Here is a 10394-nt window from a genome sequence, read left to right as displayed (position 1 = left end):
GGCTGAGGCACAGGTTAGGGCCGCCATGTTGGGTTACGGGTATAGGGTGGATACGTGGGTTTGAGTGGGGTGATCATTGCTCGGCACAACATCGAGGGCCGAAGGGCCTGTTCTGTGCTGTACTGTTCTATGTTTCTATGTCATAGGCAGCCATGTACCAGGTCCATGTGGACATTGCTGTGGCGCTTCAGAGCATGGCTCAATCACATCAGGTGATGGCTGTGGGCATCGAGAGCATTGGCCTGGTGCTGGCTGACCTGAACCAGATGTAAAGAGACCTGTGTGATGTGACACAGCCCCAGAGAGATGTGTCACTGTCCCAGAGGGACCTGGCCGGTCCCTGTGCTCCAACGCCTTGATCATTGAGATCCTGGTCAAGGTGAGAGTGGGTCTTCAGGATCGGCAGCGCCAAATGATGGTGGAGGCCCCATAGCTCGCTCCGGCCATGCCCCTATCCCAAGGTGTAGCCCGGGCGGTCATCGGGCACCCTGTGGGAGAAGGATGTGATGGGGCCTGTGACAGTGACTCTCGCAGGGAAGGTGCTGGAACACCTCAGCAACTGTGAATCGCCCCCTACCTGTCCCTGCCACATCCAATGGTCAGCAGGTAGCACAGAGTGGCAACATGCCACCTGAGGCACCCAGACGACTCCCGTTCTATTTGTTTAAAATTTGTTTTAATATACCATATCCTTATTTGTGTGTGGGATCACTCCTGGAGTGAAATATCCTTTCCTCAGTCTGACAAATTAAATTAAATATTGGAGTTTCTATCCGGTATTCCAGGACGACCGCCAAAGTGGCCCCAGGTCACAGGGCTGGGATTGCAGCAGTTTGCCTCCACTCCTGATGTACCACCTGTGGACCCACCTAGATGGAGTGATAGGGCCTGTAATGCTAGGATGTTAGACACCGTTAAGTTGGCATGGGTGAAGCACATAGGTTAGCGATAGGGGCTAAGGCACAATACCTGCATATATCATGATAAACACCTGTTCACCAATATACCGACCTGTCTCGGCGGTGCTCTGCCTGAATAGTATGAGGGATGGGCTGAGCAAGGCCGGGTGCAGACGGTGTTCTGGGTGGGGTGGTGGAAGGCTGCTGGTGTGGGGCATGGGTGTCGGAGGTGGGCACAGGCCAGGGCTCCCAGGGCAGTTGGACACCACCCCGGAGGCGTCAGTGGACTGGTAGGGCCTACTCGATGCATGATCCACCACCTCACACCAGCCCGGTACCCAAACCCCCTGTCACCCCTGGGGTTCAATGGGACCCGTGTGATAGAATGGAGCGATGCATGCAGCGATCACCCAGGTAGAGGGTGGAAAGTGCTTCCGAGGGCAGGGATCAGAATAACCCACTGTTACTGCCAGCCCAGAGCCCACACCCTGTAGTGAAGCAAATAGGAAGCACAGAGGGGGTGCAAGTGCAAAGCAGGGGGGAGGGGGGGGCGGTGATGTGGAGCTCCTCAGTACTGGAAATGAAGGTAAGTGCGGCCTCAACAGAGTCCCCTTCGATAGTGGGGTCAGCACCCAGCTAAACCCACCCAAAATGGGACTGATTTTTTTTGGGATAAATTGTGCACAGAAGGCGGCATGGTGGCACAGTGGTTAGCACTGCTGCCTCATGGCGCCGAGGTCCCAGGTTCGATCCCGGCCCTGGGACACTGTACGTATGGAGTTTGAACATTCTCCCCGTGTTTGCGTGGGTCACCCCCTACGACCCAAAAAGATGTACAGGGTAGGTGGATTGGCCACCCTAAATTATCCCTTAATTGGAAAAAATTAATTGGCTACTCGAAATTTGTATTAAAAAAAAATAAGAATAAATAAATTAATCACGCACAATTTTTTTTAACTATACCATAATCTTTATTTGTGTGTGGAATCACTCCCGGAGCAAAATATCCTTTCCTCAGTCTTACATATTAAATAAAATCTTGGGGTATCTGTCCGGTATCCTAGCAACAGCTGGGGCCTGGTCTGGGATTGTAATACTCTCTGCATGTTTGCTTCTTGTTCCCTCTTCTTTCTGCACCTTCTCTTAAGCAGATCAGCATTGCAGTACCTTCACGAGTCTCCAGTACATATTTCTCTCTTATTTGTAGGAGAGATGTACTCTCATTCTGATGTCCGTCTTCTGAACGCTGTTGTACAGATCTCAAACAAGTAGATGGTTCTACCAGCATCACCTGCTTTGGTGTCTTCCTTCATCTGTGATAGTTGTAACTTCTCTGGTCTCTGTTTTTCACACTGTTATTCAGTTGCAATTGAAGCCCTCAATTTCTTCTTACTGTCCATGTCGGAAATTAAGATGATATTAGTGGTTCTTTTGATTCATGTTTGTGAATTGGACAGGTGATACATCTGGACATCATTTCTTTCCATGACTTTGAGACACCTGTCCACCAAACTGAATACGGTGCTCTGGCTCTGCATTTGGTAATACCTAAAGGACCTTGATGTAGGCATTGTAAGATCTCAAGTCCCAATACCCTTGGGATTACTATTCTACCAGCGTGTACCAATAAACTGTTGACCACTGTCAGATGTTCTCACTGCTCAAAAAAAAACGTCTGAGGAAATGATTATGGGATATAAATGTTGGCCATCCTCTCTGATCTCCTTACATTCTGTGTCTGACTTTTGAGCCTCTCTGATTTCATTTAATATGCGTATAGTTGTTAATAATATGTGGATTGTCATTTTAGCAAATTTTTCATCTTCTTCCACAATTTCATCTATTTGCGTTTTCTGGATCCTCTGTTCCAATATGTGATAATGTACCTGCTTTGCTCTGATCTTTCCCTTGGAAATATACCATATGAGTATCAAACTTCATCAATCTTAACTCAAACCTTGGAACTCTTGATGGCATTGCTGCAAGTTTTAAAATTGACTAGTGTGACGAAAGTTTTGTGGTCTGTTTCCATGATAATGTGAAGACTTAAGACAGTCATCAAATTTTTTGACACAGCTGCGAATACTTTCTCTTTGATTACTCCTCTTCTGTGTATCCGTTAATGACTGTGATGCACACATAATACACTAATCTGTATTTTCCATCCCTTTGCACCTGAATATGTACTACACCCACTCTTGGAGAGGATAATAATAATCTTTCAGTGTCACAAGTAGACTTACATTAACACTGCAATGAAGATACTGTGAAAACCCCCTAGTCGCCACATTCCGGCGCCTGTTCTGGTACACTGAGGGAGAATTCAGAATGTCCAATTCACCTAAGAGCACGTCTTTCGGGACTTGTGGGAGGAAACCGGAGCACCCGGAGGAGACCCACGCAAACACAGGGAGAACATGCTGACTCTACAGAGTCAGTGACCCAAGTGGGAATCGAACCAGGTCCCAGGCTCTGTGAAGCAAGAGTGCTAACCACTGTTATACTGTGCCGCACCGGATGTGTCCGCCGCGATAAAGGTAGGTAACTCCAGGTTTAAGATGATAATATCACTGATGACATCAACTTCTCCTTGATTTTTCTAATTGTTTCTGATGCGCTTCTTCCGAAAACCATTCATTTTATTGGCATAACAACTAGCATAGTGGCTTGAAATTTTGCTACATGAATCACCAGTCCTATCAACCGTTGTAACTCCATAATGTTTCTTGGAAATTCTTTTATGACTCTGGTCTTGCGTGCATCAACCTTTATTCCCAATGTACTCACTTGGGGCTGGTTGTGAAAACTTGCACTTACTGTTGCAAAACCCCACCACTTGTAGTATTTTCAGCACCGCTCTCACATTGATGCCATGCTCAGTTTGCGTGGAGCTTTGCATTAACACATCATCCATGTGGCAAGCAACTATGCGTAAGCCCTCTAAAAAAATTGACATTGTTCTTTGAAAGATCTCTAGTGCTGATCTTATTCCAGGTGGTAACCTATTAAATCTTCCAAATGGTGTTGTGAAAGCTGTGAGAAGCTTGGGCTCCTCTTCTAGGGATATTTGCCCAAATCCACTGTCGGTGTCTAATCTAGAGAATATTGAGCTCTTCCCTAATTTAGCTAAACTTTCATCCTCTACTAACATTAGATCGACTCCCCTTCCCATGATTTTACTGAGTTAAGTGAGATCAACATATTCTTATGAAACAATTTGGCTTCAGAATCAGTATCATCCCTGAGCACCAATTCATTGGCTCTTTTACAGATGAAGTAACTCCATGAATTGCCATTGAGTCAATCTCTTCCTTTACCTTTGGAAGTAATGTGAATGAAACCTGTAATGAACTCCAATTGGTTTTATTGGTTGGCCAATTGGAGTATGAGCTCCCTCAATGATAGCTCATTGAGGGGGCCCATATAATCACCTGTGTAGGGTTTGTGAGTCTGAAGTTGACTGGACTGCTAGCAGTACTGTTTGTACCTGCTCCTGTAATATCGTTATTGTAAATAAATATTGGTGTGGTGACGGAACTCCGGCCTCCCGTGGATTACTACAGTGGTGACAAGGTAAACTACGAATTTTGCAGAGACCAGCTGCCATGCTCGGAGGGTAAGCCTTGCCATTTTAAAAATGCTGTTTTTTGGGAGGTTAGAGGCATTCGACCTGGCTATTGAGGACTGGTCCCAGTATGTGGAGAGAATGTGTTACTTCTTCCGGGCAAATTATATACTGACGGACGAAAGGAGACGGCTTATCTTGCTGTCGGCGTGCGGACCCTCAGCTTTCACCATTATACGTAGTCTGACTTATCCCGATGTGCCGGACACGAAAACTTTCCAAGAAGTAACGGAATTGGTGAAAGAGCACTACGACCCAAAACCACCCCTCATTTTGCGTAGGTACAGATTCTACACAGCGAAGCGGGAAGACAGGGAGTCAGTCACAAATTTCTTGACCCGCCTGATAAGGCTGGCGGAAAAATGTGAGTTCGGCCTGAGGCTAAATGAAATGCTTCGGGACCAGTTAGTGTGTGGTATAAACAACCTCACAATACAGAAACGCCTGTTGGTGGAAACGGAGCTAGACTGCAGGCAGGCGTTACAGCTCGCACTGTCCCTAGAAAAGGCAGCAAGTGGGGCGCAGGAACTACAGGGCACGCCAATGGAGGTATATACCTGTGAGAGGGACTACCACAACGGGTCCTGCTACCAGATAGCTGCTCTCAGGAAAAACCTGAGGAAAAAGGAAAACCCCAGAACTGCCCCCAAGTCTGCCAGGACTAACTGGAGACAGAGGGAAGTACCAGCTGAGGCTCCCCCAACAGAGAAGGACTGTTTCTGGCACCAGACAGAGTGGGGTAACAACGACAGAAACCCTAGAAGGAGGTGGCAAAAGAGGAATAGCAGGTGGGGATGCAGGGAAGTACACAACCTAGACGCCCCATCCTCCTCCGAAGGGGAACAATTATATAATATTACAACGAAGAAAGCAGAACCCATTAGGATTACCCCACGGGTGAAGGGGCGGCCGACAGTAATGGAAATAGACATGGGTGCGGCCGTATCAGTAATGGGAGTGGCGGCATTTAGAAAAATCAAAGATGGACTCCAGCCACTAACCCTAACAAAAACATTGACGAAACCTAAAACCTACACGGGGGAACCCCTGGAAGTTCTAGGCATGACTCATGTACCTGTGGAATATGAGAAATAATTGCTCAGATTACCGTTGACGATAGTAGAGGGCTCCGGACCAAGCTTAATAGGACGGAACTGGCTGAAAGACCTAAAATTAGATTGGATGAAAATTTTCCAGAGTGGAAGCGGGCAGTTGAGTGGAGTACTCCAAAAATACCCGGAGGTCTTCCAGGAAGGTTTGGGGAAAATCATAGGCGCCAAAGCAACTTTGCACGTGGACCCAGAAGCCCTTCCAAAATTTTGTAATGCCAGGCCGGTACCTTTTGTATTAAGGAAGAAAGTAGATGATGAAATAGAAAGGTTACGGCGCGACGGCATTGTCAGACCAGTACAATTTTCGGAATGGGCAGCGCCGGTGGTACCAATTTTGAAGCCAGATGGCTCGATACGTCTCTGTGGAGATTTCAAACAGACAGTAAGCAAATAGGCACTGCTGGACAAATACCCAATCCCGAAAATAGACGACCTATATGCCAAATTGGCAGGTGGGCTTTTGTTCACGAAACTAGACATGAGCCATGCCTACCTGCAGTAAAAACTGGACAAGGGCTCCCAGAAGTTCGCTACGATCAACACCCTGAAGGGCCTTTTTTGTTATACTAGGCTACCTTTCGGAGTGTCATCAGCCTGCGCTATATTCCAGCGTACGATGGAAAATATTCTGCAGGTGGCGATTTATTTGGAAGATGTCTTAATCACGGGTAGGACAAACAGGGAACACTTAAGGAACCTGGAGGAAGTGCTCAGGCGTTTCGCAAAGGCAGGCGTACGGCTAAAAAGGGAAAAATGTGTTTTTCTGGCCCCACAAGTGACGTACCTGGGATATAAAATAGACGAGTCAGGCTTACACCCATTAGAAGACCGAGTAAGGGCAATAAAATAAGCCCCAGCTCCCACCACGGTCCAGGATTTACGATCATTTCTAGGGTTGGTAACCTATTATGGAAAATCTATTGAAATTAGGGCGTCCATCCTAGAACCCCTCCACCAGCTACTAAAAAAGGGGCAAGAATGGAAATGGTCCACCCGCCAAAACCGAGCATTTAGAGACATTAAGGAACAGCTGTCATCCGAAAATGTCCTAGAGCATTATGACCCAAGGAAGGAGTTGGTAGTCACTTGTGATGCATCCCCCTACGGGGTAGGAGCCGTCTTAGCCCATAGAGGAAGGAATGGGGAAGAACGGCCAATAGCCTATGCTTCGAGGACCTTGGCGATGGCTGAGAGGAAGTACGCCCAAATCGAGAAGGAAGGACTGGCAGTGATATTCGCAGTAAAAAAATTTCACCAGTATCTGTACGGGCGGATATTCACCACAGTGATGGACCATAAGCCGTTATTAGGGTTATTAAAAGAAGACCAGTCAGTACCCCCGATTGCATCAGCTAAAATCCAACGCTGGGCGTTGCTACTGGCGGCGTATAGATACGTTCTGGAGCACAGACCGGGAACGCGAGTAGCAAATGCAGATGCTTTGAGCAGACTTCCCCTCCCAGACACTCCGCCGCAAATACCAAAAGTAGAGGAGACAGTAATGACTCTAAATTTTTTGGACACCCTACCAGTAGACGCACAACATATTCGGTTGTGGACGCAAAAAGACCCAGTTTTAGCCAAGATGAAGCATTTACTGCTAACAGGGGAACTGGAAAGACCAGTGGAGCCCCAGATGCACACATACTGGAGCAGAAGGGACCAAATAACCGTCGAAGACGGTATCCTACTATGGGGAGCCCGGGTAATCGTCCCAGCTCAGGGCCGTCGGGCAATCTTAACTGAGTTACATCACGGACACCCAGGGGTGTCTAAAATGAAGATGCTAGCTCGAAGCTACGTTTGGTGGCCAGGTTTGGACACAGACATAGCAGCCTTGGTACGTCGGTGCCAGGAGTGCCAACAGGGGCAAAGAGTGCCACCAGCGGCGCCATTGCACCCGTGGGAATGGCCAGGCAGACCGTGGACCCGCCTGCATATTGACCACACCGGCCCTTTCATGGGCTCAATGTTTTTGGTGATAGTGGACGCCCACTCCAAATGGTTGGACGTCCACCGGGTAAACACGGCAAGCACCGCATCGACAATTGAAAAGCTCAGGGCCTCGTTTGCAACACATGGACTTCTGGAGGTATTGGTGTCGAACAACGGAACGGCATTCACAAGTGGGGCATTTGGAAAATTCCTGAAGGAAAACAGAGTCCGTCACATCAAAACGGCCCCTTACCATCCAGCGACCAACAGCCTAGCAGAGAGAGCGGTCCAGACACTTAAAGCAGGACTCCAGAAGCAGCCGGCAGCTTCAATAGACACAAAGCTCTCCCGCTGGCTGTTTGATTACAGGACCACACCGCATTCCACAACGGGCATACCGCCAGCTGAACTCTTAATGGGAAGGCGGCTGCGAACGAGGCTGAGTCTCCTTTTCCCAAATTTAACGGGGAAAGTGGAGAAACAACAGGAGGCCCAACGCAGGGGGCATGATAATAGTCGGCGGCAGAGACATTTCCAGGTGGGGGCACTGGTTTGGGTCAAGAATTATGGGAATGGACCAACGTGGGTCAAAGGCACGGTAGAGTCCCAAACAGGGCCCATATCCTAAAAGGTTTCAATAGGAGGTAAGGTGCTGAAGAAACACCTAGACCAAATAAGGGCAGCGGAACCACACCTGGAGGCAGGCGAAGCAGGACCGCCTCAAGCCGGGATAGCCCAGACGGAAAGGATACCCACACCCCAGCCCCGAGCAATTTCTCCAGATCCAGTCATCAGAGTCAGATGGACACACTCAACGAGGCCGCCGCGACACCTCTCCCCGAGGAGGAGGAAGAACAACTTCCAAGGAGGTCGTCAAGGAAAAGACGAGCACCTATAAGGTACACCCCGCCCACTTCGGTGGACGACAGAGGTGACAGACCCAGACATGAGGAGCAGGAAGAAGCTCCGAGGAATGCCAGCTGGCAGGAATTCCCCGGACCTTGGGGGGGGGGGGGGGGGGGGGGGTGTGTAGTGTAATGAACTCCAATTGGCTTTATTGGTTGGCCAATTGGAGTATGAGCTCCCTCAATGATGGGTCATTGAGGGGACCCATATAATCACCTGTGTAGGCTTTGAGCAGTCTTGAGTTGACTGGACTGCTAGCAGTACTGTTTGTACATCGTTATTGTAAATAAATATTGGTGTGGTGACGGAACTCCTGCCTCCCGTGGATTACTACAAAACCTTTTTGGGTCTATACAAGCATATTGGCTTTGCATCTGGGCTTAGTGTTATACAATATTCTGTTCCAAGCTTTCCCAATCCTTTAAACAACTTCAAAAACTCTGCTCTAAACTCCCCTGATTGACCTTTACCATTCTTTATTTCTGCTATTCAATGAATGCAATTCAATTCCTTACATGCCTTTTTACTTAAGGGCGAACAGTTATGGTCTTGAATTATGTACTGCCTGAAAATGTCTTTTTACATCACTGGCTTTTGCGGGGCAATTCCCACACCGACTTCTTTCTCAGTTAGCCTGGGCTGTCATAATTAATTGCTTTTCTTGCCACACATTTCCCTCTATTTCCCTTTTTTTTTTATGCCCAGTTAATTCAACTGTATCTGTTACTTTGAAATTCTGGCTGTCTCTCTCTTCCTGACTAGGAGTTTTGCTTCCTGATCTCAGCTTGTCTACTTAATTGAATTGCCTTCATCAGCGCCAAGTCATTTTCGGTCTGCAAATTATCTGATAATGCATTATCCACTACTCCAAACTCTTTTGTTGCAAATTAACTCCTCTTTCAGATTAGTGAACTCAATTTTCAGCTAATTGATACAAATCATAAATGAATCAATGTTTTCACTCTGTCTCTGGATGCGTTTATTGAATTTTGCATGTTCCACAATGGTATTTTTGTGGAGATTGAAATATGTCTCAAATGCATTAATGCAGAATATGTGGCTTTACCCTCATCAATCCCCAGGGTAATTAGGATGTCATCTGCGCAGTTGCCATTGTGTACAAAAGTGTGCTGACCTGCTCAGAGTCTGATTTTGTTGTGAGACCCAATGTTGAGCAAAATCGAGCAAATCCCCTGTACTACTTGGCCATGCTTCAACCTGATTGAGGCCTGTGACTGTCTCAAAGTGCTGCAGTTAGACATTTCTGCTACCATCTCCTTCCTTACTACAGCCCACCATATATTATTGTATTGTTCAGTTGGAATCAATTCTCAAAGACTGCTAGCAGGTATTCATTATAACTTTATTATAACATGTTTATAGATATGAGGACATGTTATAATAACCCTTTGCACTGGTTTCTGACCATTCTTACTCTCTTCAAATCCAGGTGCGGGGTCACATGTGTATGTGGGATAGCACAGTGGTTAGCACTGTGGCTTCACAGCGCCAGGGTCCCAGGTTCGATTCCCGGCTTGGGACCTGTCTGTGCGGAGCCTGCATGTTCTCCCCGTGTCTGCATGGGTTTCCTCCGGGTGCTCCAGTTTCCTCCCACATGTCCTGACAGACATGCTGTTCGGTGAATTGGACATTCTGAATTCTCCCCCTGTGCACCCGAACAGGCGCCGGATTGTGGCGACTAGGGGATTTTAACAGTAACTTCATTGCAGTGTTAGCCTACATGTGGCAATAAAGATTATTATGTCACTTCCTTCCACGACAGACAGTTACTGTGAACCCTTGAGGGGACAATAGTCTAACCCATTCCATCATACTGCACTTGCTGGGAATTAAGCTAAAGCATTATCATGTTTTGGAGAACACATTTAGAATATTTCACCACTTCCGGTAATGTTG

Source organism: Scyliorhinus canicula, chromosome 3, assembly GCF_902713615.1.
Source record: "Scyliorhinus canicula chromosome 3, sScyCan1.1, whole genome shotgun sequence".
NCBI lineage: Eukaryota > Metazoa > Chordata > Chondrichthyes > Carcharhiniformes > Scyliorhinidae > Scyliorhinus > Scyliorhinus canicula.
Note: the sequence above shows the minus strand (reverse complement) of the source record.